General features: G+C 35.9%; 1 long non-coding RNA gene across 1 annotated transcript; it reads right to left on the minus strand.

The window, feature by feature from the left end:
- Positions 1 to 1,483: 1,483 nt before the first annotated feature.
- LOC114645719 (uncharacterized) lies at positions 1,484 to 6,938 on the minus strand. The gene is made up of 3 exons (XR_007933572.1): positions 6,914 to 6,938; positions 2,095 to 2,118; positions 1,484 to 1,675 (listed from the first exon to the last, which is right to left on the minus strand). It is a non-coding gene; the product is annotated as an uncharacterized LOC114645719 (long non-coding RNA).
- Between the last annotated feature and the right edge of the window lie 8,632 nt (positions 6,939 to 15,570).

Raw genomic sequence — 15,570 nt, forward strand, 5'->3', positions numbered from 1 at the left:
AAGTCGTGTTTGAGTAGCTGTGATTAGCAACATTTTAAGTCACTCGTATTTTATAAACATTGTTACGCTGTATAATTGCCATCCAAATATGCGCTTTTCAAAATATTTTTTGTAAGAGTTAAATTAACTTTTGTGGTGATAAAGTGAACTGTGTAAGATATTTTAATCAAAGGAGATATGTATTAAAGTGCATGTACAGTATGCAGTCAGAGCCAGTCGATCCATTAGGAGACACAGGTTGTCGCCAAGTGCTCCGTCATTTGAGGAGTGTAATTTATGCAAGTTAAGGGGCATGCGCTGCGGACACCGAGGGGGATCATTGGAGAACTAAGTTAACACAAAGGAGCACCGTTTGTGTTTCTGAAGGCACCCGCATGAGCGCGTTTGCTCTGGACTCTGAGGTGGTGGTCTTCCAACTCTGATAATATTGAATTGGCGCTGTTTACGAAAGTAAAAATGCCCACCCTCCGTACATCAATAGGCTATTGAAGCTCATCCAAGTCTACTAATACTGACTACCTACTATAGAGGAGGGACAACATCAATGGCTCCCCTTTATGCATATTCCATGGACTCTACCAAGGTGCAACATACATCCCCACCAAGGGCCACAAATGGGCTTCGACCAGCACTATATGCAATAGAGGCTAATTTTAATTTGAAGAAAAAAATTAAAAAGCAAAGTTATAGAGTGGGCCAATAAGGAAAGTAGGTGGGCTGCTTACCCAGGCCCAGTCCTGACACCACCTCTGGTTAAATCATTGGCTACTTTAGGGTTTTGATAAGTTAAATGAGACAATAGGAACTGCCAAATGGGATTTGTGGGACGAATGACTCTTAAATGTCCTCACAGGTGGCGCAGTGGTAGTGCTGCTGCTTTGCAGTAAGGAGACTGTGGAAGATTGTGGGTTCGCTTCCCGATTCCTCCCTGTGTGGATAGTGCTTTGAGTACTGAGAAAAGCGCTATATAAATGTAATGAATTATTATTATTATTAAATACTTCCTGGTTGCAATCAATCAAGTAACTGCCAAGTTAGCTATTCCATGTAAGGTGGGGTGTGCCATGCCAAGCATACTGGACACAACCTGTTTTAAATGTACTTTAATATCACCATTATAATGGGAACGTTTTTCATTTTCAATATTGAATCATTAATCCAAAAGCTCTAAGTGCCCGACTTTTCAAAAATGTGCTGTAATAAGATGCCTCTCAGCTCTTCTATACAGCAGCTTATATGTCAAACATTCATTCTTGTCCAGAGTCCACTGTTAAAGTTCAGAAGTCAATCGACCTACACGAATATCTTTGGAACAATGGAATAAATGCAGACCTGTACATTCTACATAGAAAATAACCAGAAACTGAGCTAGGAGTTCAAGGGGAAAGAGGAAACCATATCCACTTTTTAGAATGTTAATATGAATTTTAGAATATACAATGTTCAATGTCTTCAAAATAGACATAGAACTTGAACTGTGGGTATATGTTTTTAAAGTCCAAAAACATAAAAGATAGTGAAAACCATTTTCCACAATGATTCTCCATTATTTCAAAAGTCTTCAGAGAGTTCCTTTGGAAGTGAGTGTGTTCTAACAGTTTGAAACAGTCGCAAGTCCAGTCACTGGGGTGATTCTTCAGGCGAGTGCCAAAGTGTTGTGTCTAAATCTGTTAGTCTTCAAGAGAAAAAGAAAGGATAGGGTGATAAAATTTTAAATGTAACATATGATTAATATGACTTAACTCAAATAGCAAGAATACGCTTAAAGAATATACCTAAAAGTCACGAATTTAAACATGTCTTTACAATAAAATGTGTCAAAGTAAACTTTGGCAAGTCAGTACAAATTGTCATTTTTTGCACAGGTTGACACAAACTACAGACAGGTAACAACAAAACACATCGTTAGCACAAATGGCTGAAAAGAAAGCACGTGGAACACTGAGGGAATAAATAGGAACACCTACTGGTGAGGACAGCTCTGCCATGTCTCAGCTCAGTGCAGCCTTTCTATGCGATATCCAAGAAAGGTGAATTCCACAGGAGCTAAAGTATGTATGGTAAAATGTTCTAGAAAGAAAGTTTTTATCTTACCCTTAGTCTCTTCTGAAACACCCTCTGTGGACAAAGATGAAAATATATGTAATCATATTTACAAGTACATGTAAACTGTGAGTTGTCAATGAGAAATAGTGTTCAAGATTGATCAGAGATACACAGCAATGTAAAATTGTTCAGGACTCTAAGAATAAAGAAATGGTAAAAATGGTAGAAACCAGTGGCTTATAAAATCTTGTTCTTGACCGGAATACTTAAGAACATTATGTGGTACCAGACGTGAGACTTGAACTCATTCCGATGTTCGTTTAACAGATAGTGCTTAAAGAACGTTACAATGTGCAACTTTCATAACTAAGATGTTTGAAGGAATTACCCTATCCAAAATGATTACTTACACAGTAACACTTGATTACCACCCAAGCATGGTCTTGATGGACCAAGTCACTGCAGTGTATGCATTTTCTAATTTGGAGCAGATGATTATGAAGAGTAAACTTAGTACCAGACCAATGTTCAGAGGTAATGAAGCGGATTTATTTTGGAGGTGTTTAACATAGCATTCTCAAACTCACTTAATGAAATTCAAGATTATGAGGGGCCAGCAACCTGTTCTGCCAGCATTTGTCAATAAATTCTTACTTCTCAGGCCAGTAACAGTCCATTGCAGGTATCACTAACAAACACACACACACACAAACACTCACATGGAAGCCAAGTTGGAATCACCCTACCTAATCTTTTTGGGTGTGAAAGAAAACTCTGAATACCAAAAAGGGGAGAATGTGAAAATTTAGGTTGGAGAACAACCAAGAGTGGGATCAAAGATTCAAGTCTACAAACCACTGTGCTGCCATCATAGAAAAAAAGGAGTTGATTAATTGGACTAAAAAGCACCAATCAAAATTAAACTCCCCTTAACAAAGAAAATCTTTTTTATTTCCATGTTAATGGAAGGTAGGTAACGGGGTTAAAATGAATTATCATGTTATATTCAGATTCTGATTCTACAATTTTTACAACATCAAGAAAAATTAATTTCAGCATTGTGTGCAACAACCTCAAAAAAATGGTCCTATCTCCTCATATAAGTTGCATCATGTTTGCCTTGTTACAGGCTCCAGGCCAGTGGCGTAATTAGGAGGGGGCGGAACATTTTTGGAGGCGGCATTATTGGCTAAAAGGCTCAGTACAATTTGTGTGTAAGCAGCAGGGTTCGGAAAAATATCACTCATGAATGAAAAAAGTAAACTTCTCAGATTTTTATCCACAAATGCTTCAAAAATAATTTTCAGAATGTCCTTCTGTGATGGCATCAGACACAGCAGTTGAAATTTATGAGGCAATAACAGAAAAAAAAAACAAACATTACACTGATAATAATTTCTAGGAAGATAAACAATTTAAAATTTACAATTTCGCTTTATCAATCCGCATGCGTTCTTGCTCTGCACAGAAAACATCCCCACCTATCACTTGTACACTACACTGGTTCTGGTTTTCGCAGTGTAATTATATTAAACTAATAATAAGAACATGGCTTATCAGTGCATCTATACTTTATTCTTGTCTAGTTGATGCTTATAAATAATTATATGTCAAAAATTATTGCTGTTTCTCTATATATGAATAAATCTATGCAAAAATTATCTTAATTTTTCTCTATGCATCATTTTAATTTTCTGTTTAAATAGGTTAACATATTCAGATATGCACCGAGCAGCACAAACTCTAGCTACGCCATTGCACCAGGCCTATTGTTATTGCTCCCCACATCTTTCAACAGTAGCTTGCCCTATTCCACATTTTTGCATGAGTTGTTTCTGAGATACATATTTTTTTAGATTTACAAACATGCACACCCACACTCTCAAAGAAATGACAACTTGTTTGCCTGCTACAGTATATGCTTAAAGATGAAGAGAAAGAACTGCACACAAACTAACACACACACCCAGATCTGTAAAGGTGGACAGAGACATTAAGTCACCTCGGGTCCAGTCTATCTATCTCTGCAATTTGTTTACTTCATTGACTCAGTGTGTTTAGTTTCAAATGAAATATTGTATTATTGATGCTGTTCATTTGATTCAAGTTACTGCTCATTTTACTCCACATATATTTGTGTACATATTAAATATTACATAGGTGAATGTACTTGATTGTATATTACTGTGCAGTATAACTGGTTGTATTGTATTGTAAAATCTTCCATTGAGTGATTTCCTGTGGTTTAACTGAGGTGGAATTTACATGGAAGTATTATACGGACAATTCAATATCGATTTTTTTCACCTGCATATTTGTTATAACAGAACTCCTAATTCCCTTGTCATGCTGACATTCCACAAAAATGAAATCTCTATCCAGATTCAGTAAGAGAAATTTTGTGTGTTAATGATGCAGTACCTTATAGTTCAGCAAAAATGTTTTCTTGAATGAATGTTTGAGGAAAAATAAAAATATCGAGGTCACAATGTTAAAATAAATGAAAGTTGTGACTTTATACTGCTATGAAGATCAAAAAGGAAATGTGGCTTGCCACAGACACCCTAGAAAGTTATAAAATACCAATGGAAGATAATAAAATGCAGAGTGCAAGTTGAAACATGCAAAGTGCAAAGACCTGGATTAAGTTATGTAAAAGTAAAGAGGTCAAGTTTTATAAAGGAGGGGTGTTACTTTTATAGTTTGTGTCACGTCTTTTAATACATTAGTTCTGACCTCCCGTGCAACACCAAACAGTTAGCTAGACGACAGAAAAGGATTTCAGTAAGGGGCAGATGACCTAAAATGTTTCTAAATCCGATGAACAGCATGTGAAGGTGGTATACTTATACAGATGCACTATATACAAGGCAAACGTTTCATCTGTATTTCTGTTATTCACATAATTCATATAGTGACTTCAACAGTATTTAACCAAGTAAATAACCAAGGTGAGATTTCCTTGAGAAAAATACCCTTTTCAAAGTTTGGAAAAGGGTAGATGACAAAGTCAGCCTTAGGGAATATTTAAAATAAAAATAACATTTAAAAAAGTATGTGTGAATGGTGATCTAACTGCTTGCAAAGAGAACTTCACACAGTAGAAATTTCACTGTTTTTGAAATTAAATAACCATTTTGCGTGAACTTATCACATGTTAAAGTAACAACTGACAACAGAGCATAGCAGGTAACATATTTGATTCTTGTACTTTTTGATTATACTGGAAACCTGAACTTTCATATTATCTTGAGAAATCAGGAGCTGTAACACAGATAATAAAATTGTACCTTTCATCTGCTTAGTATCAAGTTCACAAGTATGCATGATGAGTGAAACACAGTTTAACAACTAATGAAGTCTATGTCTAGACATGGAGAACATTGTCTGTGTTAACATAATTTGGTGAGTAAAAACAAAACTAAAAAAATGTGTTTCTAGCAAACCTGAGGCTTACTGTTTTAGTGAAGAAGTGTCCTTCTACTGATGTCTTGGTGAACGGGTGTAACGTTTGTATATCATAAGATGCGAGGGGCTCAGTGTTGCTGCCTCACAACCAGGAGTTCAGTATTTTTTTTAAACATTTTTATTTATAATAAAAGATGTAAGAAACAATCAATATGAAAAATAATAGCAAACAATAATTCAATTATAGAGGTAAGGTTAAAAGTGCAAAGATAATTACAACAAAAATCAACATTACAGATGATTAGAAGAGTTTAAATAGGTCATTATGGACATTGACAGCATAGATAACCTTCTGTACCTTTTATGAAGTTTAAGAGATTAAAATTAAAGGCTAAAGCTCAAGTAAAAATCGTGAGTGGTCTCCCCTCGACTTTCTCGTATACTCAGATATGGGGATGGATATTTGAGGAGTAAACTACAAGACGATGATTGTGTTTTTATATCATGTACATTAAAGAACCATTAACATCAAATCAAATTAATAATATATCGAACAATTATTATAAAAGTAAAATTGAATAAATCAGACTCTGCAGCTGCATGAATAAAAAGGTAAAGTACCATTTTCGGTTAGCGGAAATAGCACAAAAGTTGATAGAAATCTACGTTTTTTGTACCTAATACTTGTATGCGAAAATTGGTTGACCTAAGTGAAAGCGTACACACAGACACACACACAGACAGACATAATTCTAAAAGTAGTATTTTCTGACTCAGGGAGGTCTTAAACGTTGAGATTCATCAAAATCTCGAAATGGAATTTTTGGAGGATTCCAATACTTTCCCTATACTTTGTATACGAGAAACTAAAAAGGAATTGAAAGATGCAATATTACGGCTAAATTGCCATTTGCAAATGTGAAATTTGGGAGATTAGTGTTCGAAACTCAGTAACAATGTACGATGACACAGAAGCGAGCATCCTACCAATACGCGTGCTTCAAAAGGAACTATATGTTACGAGGAACTTGCAGAAATAGATTGAGGTATTGGTGGTTCCATCTTTCAGATTTTAAAGTGAAAAAATCTTGGAAAATGACTATTCTATGACTATTTTTTGTCATGTTAAGCTTAGCATAAATAAAGTGTTAGGTTATTATCAGTAATAAAATTTTTGCAGTATATGTCATGAAAACAGCCCAGTGTACAATGGGACAGCCAAGGAGCTTAGAGAAGCTGCATTTCCTTCTTTAATTCCAGACCACCTTAAGTGTAGTTTACCTACAACAGAAATGGTTTTAAATATCCCAAAACAATAATTACAACAGTAAAACATACAGTAACAGTGAAGCAAACATATAATTCTAAAATAAGGTGAAGTTTTTTTTAGATGTTGGTGTGCAAAATTTGTTTTTCTTTTTGGAAGAATGTGCATACTTAAAATATCAAAAAACCTCACCTTGAGTCACTTCAGTAACTTCCTCTGTAGGGAGAACAAACATATACAGTATTAGTGAAAAGTGTTGTAGTCTATGGATGAGCCTGCATTATATTCACAGCCATTTCACAATTCAACCCCACTCTGAAAGAGTTGTTCCGTTTTATTAGGCCTACTTTGTGGAAATCATAATTTGTATTTGTAATGCTTGTTCACTTGTCACAGTCAAACACTAACTCAATTCATGACTATGTTTTGAAAAACAATGACACAAATGCTTTGCTCTGCCACAAATACCTTCATATAGTCCTTGTTGGGCGCACATAAAAGTCCACCATGGAAGGGCTCAATTACTTACTATTTTATCAAGAACACCCTAGAAATTATTTTACAATAAAAAGGGCTTTTAGTAGTCTCAGTTTAGTCAGAGAAGGTGAACACAGCAGCTCAGTCCTCCACTATATCAAAACTGTCTCATCTGCAGCCCTGGAGCAGCTCATTTTATTGAATGCGTCCTTTTTGGGTGGTTTTGCTTATAATGTAAAAAATCACCTACTGGCCCTGTCTGTCTGTCTGTCTGTGTCTGTCTGTCTGTCTGTCACAACTCGGCTCCCAGTGGAACAGTTTTGTTGAGATTTGGCATACTTATTCTTTAAGAAAATCTTTTGGGAATGATCAGTTTTTCACTATGATATCTCAAATACAGTGCACTGTACACATTTTTAAAAATTTAAAGTCTCTCATTGAAAAGTGAAAATTGGTGAATTTTCAAATTCATCAATCTTAAAACAGAGAAACCTGTTTTAAGACCTCAATTATGGATTAGTTTATCGTTTTGAGAGTGGTCACTTCAGCTTTATATTTTTTGCTGCTTTACTTGTCCAACATCTGCTCCAGACAAGCTTGTCAAATTTTGGGGAGAGGTGCACATACACTAGTCACTTGGACACCTGCTGCTTGAGGTACATGTAAGTTACCAATAAAAACAAAAACAGAAAGTCTCTTATTTAGAGTAACTGATAACAGGAATTATGTGTCGCTCTGCATGTATATATAAATATGTCCTTAGTGTTTACTGTACATTACGCTAGAAATGTCCTCAAAGCTGCATTATCTGCAGATTGTAGTATTTCTCTAATGCTATACTGTAATTTATCGGGAAAGCTAAAGACTTGCTAACCATCATGGTCCAAAACAACCAACAACTTTACGTTTAGGCTATAACTCTCCATTGGGTACTTCTTTCAAAAATGTTATGTTTAAGAAATTTGAACTACAATTAACCATAGACCCTGCACAACCAACAAATAACCACAGGACATGAATCAATGCCATTTTTATATTACATGAATTGGTCTCTGTTGTCTATTAAAGCTGTTGAGCCTTAGGCTACTTCATGTATTTAAGTACTTTACTGTTGAACCTTAAAATACTTACACATTTTATATGACTTATCTTTACTTTCTATTAATGTGTGCCTCCTTAGTTTTTGAGTGATTTGATTAGTTGATATGACACAAAGCTTTTACTAATATAGAGTAAGTACAGGTCTGGTAGTCAGGGGTCTTCAAAGCTATATAGGAAGTCACTGCGCACTGGAGAGATTCCGAAGGACTGGAAAATGTCAAATACCATCCGATTATATAAAAAGGGTGACAGGGGAGATCCAAGCAACTATAGGCCAGTAAGCTTAACATGCATCACTGGAAAATTAATGGAAGGAATTATTAAGGAGAAGATCTGAGTAACACCTGGCAAGGACAGGAGTTATTCTGAACAGTCAGCATGGGTTCAGAAGAGGGAGGTCGTGTTTTAAAAACATGATGGAATTCAATGAGGAGGCAACAAAAGGATATGATCAAAATGGAGCATATGATATTATTTATCTGGACTTTTAGGAAGCATTTGATCAGGTTCCACATGAGAGGCTGGGCATCAAACTAAAAGAAGTGGCAGTTCAGGGTGATGTTTTTAGATGGGTGCAGAATTGGCTCAAACACAGGAAGCAGAGGGTGATGGTGCGAGGAAAATCATCAGAATTGGCCAATGTTAAGAGTGGAGTTCAACAGGGGTCAGTGCTAGGGCCGCTGGTATTTTTAATATCTATAAATGATTTAGAGAACCTTAGATCTTCAAATTAGTGTCTACTTAGAATTCCAAGAGCTAAACTTTAAAGAAGTGATGAGGCGATCTTCTGCTGTTATGCGCCTAAAATCTGGAATAGTTTGCCAATACGAATTCGCCAGGCTAATACAGTGGAGCACTTTAAAAAAAACTGCTGAAAACACTTTACTTTAACATGGCTTTCTCATAACTTCATCTTAGTTTAATCCTGATGTTCTATATATTCAATTAAGTATCATTATTATTCATGGTATTCATATTCAAAATCCGTACTAACCCCTACTTTCTCTTCTGTTCTTTTTCTGGTTTTCTGTGGTGGCGATCTGCGCCATCACCACCTAATAAAGCCCCATGATGTCCCTACATTGATGGATTAAAGGCCAGAAGTCCACATGACCATCATCATCAAATTCTTCCATGAGAACCCTGAATACAATGAGGACTGATTGAGGTCATTTATGTTAGGTAGAATGCCTAGAGGGGGCTGGGTGGTCTCGTGTCCTTGGAACCCCTGCAGATTTTATTTTTTTCTCCAGCTGTCTGGAGTTTTTTTTGTTTTTTCTGTCCTACCTGGCCATCAGACCTTACTTTTATTCTATGTTAATCAGTGTTCCCTATTTTTAATTATTTATTTTGTCTTTTTTCTCTTTCTTCATCATGTAAAGCACTTTGAGCTACATTGTTTGTATGAAAATGTGCTATATAAATAAATATTGTTGTTGTAGATAGCAATATAAGTAACAAGCTGGTTAAGTTTGCAGATGATACCAAAACAGGTGGATTAGCAGATAATTTGGAATCCGTTATATAATTACTGAAGGACTTGGATAGCATACAGGCTTGGGCAGACTTGTGGCAGATGAAATTTAATGTCAGTAAATGTAAAGTATTACACATAGGAAGTAAAAATGCTAGGTTTGAATAGACAATGGGCGGTCGGAAAATCGAGAGTACACCTTATGCGAAGGATTTAGGAGTCATAGTGGACTCTAAGCTATCGACTTCCCGACAGTGTTCTGAAGCCATTAAGAAGGCTAACAGAATGTTAGGTCATATAGCATGATGTGTAGAGTACAAGTCCAAGGAGGTTCTGCTCAATCTTTATAATGCACTGGTGGGGCCTTATCTGGAGTCCTGTGTACAGTTTTGATCTCCAGGCTACAAAAAGGACATAGCAGCGCTAGAAAAGGTCCAGAGCAGAGTGACTAGGCTGATTCCAGGGCTACAAGGGTTGAATTATGAGGAAAGATTACAAGAGCTGAGCCTTTACAGTTTAAGCAAGAGAAGATTAAGAGGTGACATGATTGAAGGGTTTAAAATTATGAAGGGACCAGTAGATTGAGACTGTTATTTTAAAATGAGTTCATGAAGAACATGGGGACACAGTTGGAACCTTGTTAAGGGTAAATTTCGCAAAAACATTAGGAAGTTTTTCTTTACACAAAGAACGATAGACACTTGGAATCAGCTACCAATTAGTGTGGTAGACAGTAAGACTTTAGGGACTTGATTTGATGTTTTTTTGGAAGACATAACTGGATAGGTCTGGCAAGCTTTGTTAGGCTGAATGACTTGTTCTTGTCTAGATTGTTCTAATGTTCTAATAACTGTGTTAGTAGAAGTATTTGTGTTTCTATTGGAAGATGTAGTGGGTTTACACATGTAAAGTGAAGACCAGCTGTTCAACAGAAAATTGAAGAAGATGAAGAATGGAAGACGTGGCACTACACTGGCAATGAGGTTGTAATTCTTCATGAGGGGAGATATTGATCACTATGGAATAGAAGGTCTTGTCATTTGTGATGTTGTTGAAGGTGTAAATTCCAGGGCAAAAGAGAGAGTTAAAGAGGACTTACGAGAAGATGAGAACAGAACACTATTAGCAAGGAAAAGAGCTAAGGCTGTAAGCACCTGTCCTCTACTTGGAGAGAGAAAAAGAATGGAGGACTGGCAAGGATAGGTGTAAGCATATGGTCATTTGGTGGACGAATTCAGACTTGATTTCTCTTTTAAGGATAATGTGAGAGAAGACTGCATAGAGGATAATAATCTCTTGGCCAGGTAATAGGGGGGTAACACACAGTCTCTAAAAGGCTGAACTGCGATTGAGCTGTCCTGTATCTTTATGGAAATAGATAGCAAGGAAGCTGTTTTGCCCTGATTAAAATTCCACAACCCAAAGAAAAAACATAATTTTCTTTCTTTTTTCTTTCAGAGAAAATGGACCAAGAGATAAAAATAAGAGTTAACACGCTAAAGATCAAAATGTCATAGTCAAAATAAAATTAACTGGAGGCAATAACCAGTTCCAGAGATAAAATTCTCTAAGCAAAACATTTGTTTATTGCACTTTGTTTCGTACTACACAAAAACACAGGAAAAGAAAGAGACATCATAATGCACTTCATAGCATCACATAACCAGTAAAAGATAAACGCACCAGTGAAAAGACAGCATTAAAACTGGTGATGTCATGATTCGGTTTTGTTTTATTAATTGTTTTTGGACAGAATACATTTTTCCTTGAGGTTTGCTATTTTTTTCTGGAGCTTTGAATTTTGATTTGAGTTTCACTTTTATTTGATTTTAATATTTTGTTTCACAGCTATGATTTTATTATGTCACTTTACTATTATTGTTTCCGTTTAGCACCATATTACTCAATGATTGTTACAATCCTCTCTTCAATTGAGAACATCATGCTGATCGATTTGTGATGACCTCCAAGTAATGCTTTTTAAGCTGGTGCTACACAGAGATTGTTACCAAATGTGATGCCTTTGTAGCCAAAATGGGTGGCCCTTCAGCCCAGAAGTTATTTCAGCGTTTGCCCAAAAGTGTCCACAGAAGGGGTTTTAAAGCAGATTTCAGCCAAGAGATGTGTGTCTACCTCAGTTATGGAATGAGGAGAAGTGAGGACTGAAAAAAGAGAGCGGTTTAGTGGCAGAGAGGTATGTCTGCCAGTCTATCTGTCAGTGAGATATACGAGTTGTATACAATAGGCCCAAAGGGCGACCAAGGTTTGTTTTCTTCAATTGTTCCTTTATATGTTTTGCTCTTCCTTTTCCCATTTGTGTGTTCTTTATTTACACAATTCAATACAATCAACACAATCAATTTTTCATCTCCAGTCCTAAGCATTATTTTGGATTTGGAGAAATGCCAGGGTGTTATGTAAATGGAAGTTATCATTTGATTGACACATTTTTTACAAAGTGAATTGCAAAGTTTCTGCACATTTAATTTATTTGTGGCAGCTTATGAAATTAGTACATTTATTATCAAAATGAGTAAAACTGATATAAATGGAAAGTCACAGACACAAAATAGATCTTTAAAAATCTTACCCTGTGTCACTTCTGTAACTTCCTCTGTGGGCAGAAGAGAGAAAAAGATAGTTGAGTCAATGCAGCAAATTGTATGTACTGTATATGTACACATTAGTTGTACTTGTAAAGCACATAGCAACATCCCAGGATTTGTATACAGTAGCTCCTACTGACACTTGTGAAAATCTAGGCATACTTCCAGGGTCCTCCTGGTATCTAACAGTGTTGTAGTTCTTGCATCGACTCTCTGTGTGCTTCTTATACTGTATTTTGTTACAATTGTGTTGGGCATGTGAAGCACATTATGATGTTAATGGTGGTGATGTAAAGATCGACTGTTTGATAGTTAATGTACATGTATAATAAATATCAATACTCTCCACACACATCTCTCTTATTATATAAAAAAATCTTTCGACGTGACGAGACTTTTTAAGAGACGAGACAAGAATATTGCCATGATATTTTTCAAAGTCACGCCCTCCTAGCAACCATTTTGAAACAAGACCACAGTACTCTCACCTCTCAGTTTTGTTAATGCTTTTGTCAGATACACTTCCTGCATTCTCAGCTCTTATAAATTTTAATGTTTTCCTCACTTTAAGTTCCCAATTAAAGAAGACCTATTGTGTCCAAATCTTATTGAAGAATTTCATCATGAAAGGTTATCAACAGAAAAAATGAGTACATGGGCAATCCTAGCATCGAGAAACAATGAAGTCAAACGAATTAATGCCAAAAATATAATTTGGTTACACTGCAAATTGGTTAAATGCGTGTCAATAGACTATGCTGAAACAGTTGGTGGTGATTGTGCAGAAGATGAAAACATCAGCTTACAATATCCTGAAGAATATTTACAACTGTTAACACCATCCAGTCTTCCACTGCACAAATTACCGTACAAAGAAGGGTGCAGCCAAGAAAAGTAATGTAGTAAATCTTCAGGGGATAACATTAGACAACAAAGGAGATCTTGATACGCCATTTGTATTAAAACGTTAACAGTTCCCCATTAGAATAGCTTTTGCAAAGACAATTAACAAATCTCAGAGCCAAACATTCGAAAAAGTCATTTTATTTAATAGAGAGAAAGAAATGAAATGCAATCATGGGCAGTTATACATCACGCGGATGCAAATGTGACACTTCACATGAAAATTAAAATCTGTTTAAATTGTACATGAACATCCCCATACGCAAGCGACAGAACCACAAAAAGGCTAGCGCGTAGCACTGGCCTGGGGGTTGGCGAGCGAAGCGAGCAGAGGGCAAAGCCCCCTGGTATACATACAAATTAATTTTTTTTACAAGTACACAGGAATGGAGGCATACAAAAAAGTAAAACAAAGGTAGCATAAAATTAATTATAGTGTTTTATTGTACTTATTTAGTGTGACAAGACATCACAGTGGCTTCCTCAAAGAGCCAGTTTCAAATCTGTGCACATTCTGCCATATCATTTCTCAAATGAATCCTCCCAACATCCACAGACCTGCATGATAAGCTGATTGTGTGTGGACAGGCATCCCACCCAGGACTGCCATTTGTCAGATTGTACCGAGCACAGGCTGTGATTCACCACAGCCCTGCTGTGTAATAAAAGAATTCAGACGAATAGTGAATGAATGTGTAAAATGCATGTGTCTACCCTTTTTGCGAGGTTTCTTATGTAAGTCAGGTTCACCATTTTTTATGACATTCCCATGTTTCAAGACCTTTGCCAGTTGGGGGCAAGTTAAGCAAAATAGGAAAAAATAAAGAACATAATTAGGAAAATGATATCAAATAATTATAATTTTTCAGAATTTATATATTTTGATCATTCCTTTATTCTTTACTAGCCGTCCCCCGCGGCTTCAGTCGCATATAAGTGAAACAGGAGAGCGAGGAGGGGCCCTACTCCCTACTCCTGATGTCATGCTTCCCCCTGCCCTCTGCCCGCAGCCTCTGTCTCAGATTATTGCAAATATATCACTCCTGCAAGCGAAATATGATCTTTAGTGCGATGAGAGAAGTCACAAAATCATCCAGAATGTTTAAGCAAATTCTAAAAAAAAACCCGATCTAAATCCGTTAAGTAGTTCTCTTGTGAAAGACTAACAGACATTCAGACAGACAGACGGTGGATTTATATATAGATATAATATGGTGGCAGAGATTTACTTTTTAAGTGTGATGGATTACTTTCAGTTTATACAGTATATTACGCCACTATAAATGAATGATTTTTCAAAGGTAGACCTTCAGCAGTACCTTTCTGACTGAAGCAAATTTCCCTTAAGCTATATACTTATTTGTCTCACCAATTCAACAGCAATTTCTTTTATTTACCCTTTATTTGAACATTTGTCTACAGGATGTAAAATTAACTGGTTTTAAGGTTTGACTAAATAAATAAATCTATATCTGAAATTAAAATGCTACTGACATTTGATGAATTGATACAGAGGAAGAAAAACTTCAGTATACCATAGAACTATTCTCACCTTCTTTTACTTCAGTCACTTCTTCTGTTGGGGGGAAAAACATAAATATTAATATGGTGTTGAGTGACTGCTTATTTTCTTCCTCTAATTAAATGTCTACACATTCAAAACAAAACTCTACCAAAGATGACACAAGTGTAGAACTTGCTTTCAGCATGTCTACAATGACAGTTTTCATGAACTCTGGGATACCTCACTGTTTCTCTAATGAACAGAGAACGAGAAAGAACAATGGGAATATGCTATTCATTCATTTTTGAAAATCATAGCTTTGTTTCATCACTGAAACTGAAATTTGAAAACATGAGTCTAAAATGATTAGATAATTAAACACAGGGGATCTCTGAGTCACACACTAGTATTTCATATTTCATTTTCTTTCTCTTTATTCTTCTGTTTCCACTATAAAACACATAGTTACTCATTTTTTTTAGTTTTATCATAAATTTTGAATGCATGACATTTTACTTCAGGGCATGTAACATATCTTATACTTCCCTTGTTCACTAAAAACATTATATTGATTGAAAAATAAAGATTAAAATATGGGATTCTGTATTTCCTTTCTCCAGGCTTTGAGAACTTTGCTGTTTCAAAAAGCATCATCATTTTTAAAGTTGACCTGAAATGTCCACTTCACAGCACCTGTAAAACTGATGAGCAAATGCAAATGTGTGAAAACAAGCATGTTTTTCAAGGGACGAGCGTAACATTTCTTCCTATTAGTCCTGTGGAG

The sequence above is a fragment of the Erpetoichthys calabaricus genome, chromosome 1 (assembly GCF_900747795.2).
Source record: "Erpetoichthys calabaricus chromosome 1, fErpCal1.3, whole genome shotgun sequence".
Taxonomy (NCBI): domain Eukaryota; kingdom Metazoa; phylum Chordata; class Cladistia; order Polypteriformes; family Polypteridae; genus Erpetoichthys; species Erpetoichthys calabaricus.